The sequence below is a fragment of the Dipodomys merriami genome, unplaced genomic scaffold (genome assembly GCF_024711535.1).
Source record: "Dipodomys merriami isolate MVZ:Mamm:240054 unplaced genomic scaffold, mDipMer1.0.p SCAF_614, whole genome shotgun sequence".
NCBI lineage: Eukaryota > Metazoa > Chordata > Mammalia > Rodentia > Heteromyidae > Dipodomys > Dipodomys merriami.
In genome coordinates this window covers 504400-507507 of record NW_027206196.1, presented here as the reverse complement: position 1 = coordinate 507507, position 3108 = coordinate 504400, and the positions used below count along the sequence as shown (strand labels likewise).

The 3108-nt window shown below is 32.9% G+C and overlaps 1 pseudogene; it reads right to left on the bottom strand.

The window, feature by feature from the left end:
* Positions 1–1902: 1902 nt before the first annotated feature.
* LOC138814833 (U6 spliceosomal RNA) lies at positions 1903–1999 on the bottom strand (annotated as a pseudogene).
* Between the last annotated feature and the right edge of the window lie 1109 nt (positions 2000–3108).

Here is a 3108-nt window from a genome sequence, read left to right as displayed (position 1 = left end):
ATTGTCCCTCAGCTCTTCAGCTCAAGGCTAGCGCTCTACCACTTGAGGCACAGGGCCACTTCCGGCTTTTTTCTTTTTGCTTATGTGGTGCTGAGGAATCGAACCCAGGGCCTCTGGCATGCAAGGCAAGCGCTCTACCACTGAGCCACCTTCCCAGCCCAGGCCTAATTTTTTTAGATGGAAACAAGTGTTTAAAAAAAAACAAGAATTTAGGTAGTCATACAAAGGACTTCTATTTTACTACTGCATTATACATTTTTTTCTAATGTTGGTTACCAATAAATAATGGATCTATTAGAAAGCTCTTAAAGCTCATATATTGAATAGTAATTTCTCTTACACTGTATCTTTGTATTTCCCAAATCATTTACATAGTAGGCTTTGTTTCCTATTTTCTCCTTCTTAGAATAAGCTGCATATGAAGACACCACTGTCCCTCATTTTCAGTCTGTGCATTTTAATACGGAGGAAAATCTTTCCTCTGCTCTCTATCAATTCAGTACTCCTCAGTTACCACAATTTAAAATAGTAAAAATGGAAAAAGAGAAAATAAATCATGGTGAAAAAACATGCAGAAAATTCACCGGATTTTTCTGACCATTTCAACCTACGTGAACTATTGGGGAAATACATGGACACCTCATTCCCACTGGTACTCAAAGTCTCTGGTTAGGCAATTCTGATGAAGACAAGGAACAAGATCAAAACGTGAGGAAGGTATCAATTGCAAGAAAATAATGGAGAAGAATCCATGCAAATTTCTTCTTTGAGATGCTGAAATTAATCGGCTTACTATACTGCCGAGACTACTTTCCAAAAAGGCCACTCATATGTATACTAGAAATGAGGTAAGTATACCCCTCTTCATCGGGAATCCTAGAGTGGACATTTTGACATTGTCCATGAGTTGGTAGCTCAAGGCAGATATTCATGCAAGAATTCTGAATGGCTTGGCACCCCTGCACAGTGCGTATATGTGGAATAATACCAGAATGGATTCTTTCTTACTTCATCATGATGCAGATACCAATCCCCAAACTAAAGGCCTCTTGACCTCCTTAAATATTGTTTCTTGGGATAGAAATAGCAAAGATACGCTGTATCTCCTTCTGTTTAAACATGATTTCAAACCGGACTGAAGAACAACTTGGAAGAAACTGCATTTGATATTGCCAAAAGCATAAGTATGTATCACTAACTCTTTGAAGTTGTGGATGGCTGTACAAATTGTTCTCCTATGTAGTAATGGTTTGGTTAAGTTTCTTAAATTTCAAAAGTGCCAGTCCATCCTTTCTGTCCCTACAAAATATTTTCATAATACAAAATAACAGCAAGATCTTAATTTAAAAATTTATGGATTCCATGTTATTCTTCCACGTGAATTGCCTGACTTTGATGTCAAAATGTATTCAAGAGTTGTTTGTATGCATCTATAATGATTTCTGCAGAGTTTGTGATTTTTTTAATTTTATCTTATCTGTTGAAAAGAATAGTATAGAAATTAAAGATATTCCTGGTGATTGTCTGAAAAAAGTATCTATGTTTGTATAAAGTCCATAATCTATTTCATTGTCTTCTAGATATAATATTTTGAAGTCTACATTGTTTTATAATATATAGGTTCATTAATAAATGTGTCCTTTCAGATTACATTCCATATAGGAAAAGTTTAAGATTCCTTTTTCCTAAGCCTTTATATTATTTTATTTCTTTGGGATAAAAAGATAATGTTATCTAATTTCAAGTATTTTAAAGGTTATGCTATGTAAGGGCCTTTCGAAGGTGAAAGTTTAATACACTGATGTCAAACTAACCTTTAATTCTATGAATTACAGGTTTTGTTACACTTGTATTTTTCTAATCCACTTTTTAATAACTGTTTTTCATTGCATTTGAAGAATGAAAAATATGGAATAATTCACAAATTTTCATGCCATCCTTGTGCAAGTGCCATGTTAATCTCTGTATTGTAATTTGTGTAGACCTGCTGCTGAAGCATGGAGTATCCTCTAAATTTAAGTAGTTAACGATGTAATCTTTATACACGCATATATCCTTGGTTGCCTATTTGTAACAAGGAACCTTTATTGTTACTAAAAATGCTATTGATCTTATTTCTCTAAATTTCTTTGTATAGTGGAAAAAACTTATATATTGTTTGGTCGATTGCTCATATTTGCAATTTTTTGTCAATGACTATTTTGACGTTTTCATTTTAAATTTGATCATATTTTGAAGCCTTTATAGCTAAGTTCAAAGGTAATGGCTTTTCAAGTACTTATTTATCAACTGAGTTAGCTTTGTGGAGCTAATGGATTCAAAGTAAGCCTTGCTTAAGAGCTACTTCTAAACTTCTGCAGCTTAAAATTTTCTAAATGAGGTCTCAGTGGTACAAATGTCTTTCTGTCCCTTTACCCTTCTTCCATGTAGGAACAGACCAACCAGAATATCTTACCTGACAGCATAGATTGTCTTACTGGAACAAAACTAATCTTAGTTACAAGGGTTCATAGAGATATGAACACTTCAGACTTAATTCTTCAGAATAGAAGGTATTTTATCAAAATATAATTGTTTATTATTCCTATCATTTCAAAACTAGCTAAAGCCAAGAAGGTAAAAAAAATGTTCATATTCATGTTTACTTAATATCCTGGCCTGTCTACCATCCAACCAGGCAGGAACTTGCACTACTGACTTTCTATCACCAAATATTTCCATAACTCCTGAAAAAGTCCATATGTTTTTCCTCGATATTAGGCCTTAAATTGGTAATGTTTTAATCAAAGAGTTTCCTCTTGCCTCCAGGCTGTAAATTTACAAATGGTAAAGTTTTATGTCTAACTCTACCAAAAACTGAGGTAGAGATAATGGAATAATACTTTAAAACACAGTTGCATTTGATGCCCTAATCACAACGGAACATTGCATAACAATTTCTTCTATTATATATACATATATATTTTATATTTATATGTGCTGATCTTAAATTTCACACAGTGAATCTTACTAGAATTCATTGATAATTTGACAAATAAATTTAAAATTATTCCCATAAATAGATTGGAACATAAATAATTAGGTTTAGAATATATATTAGAATATAAA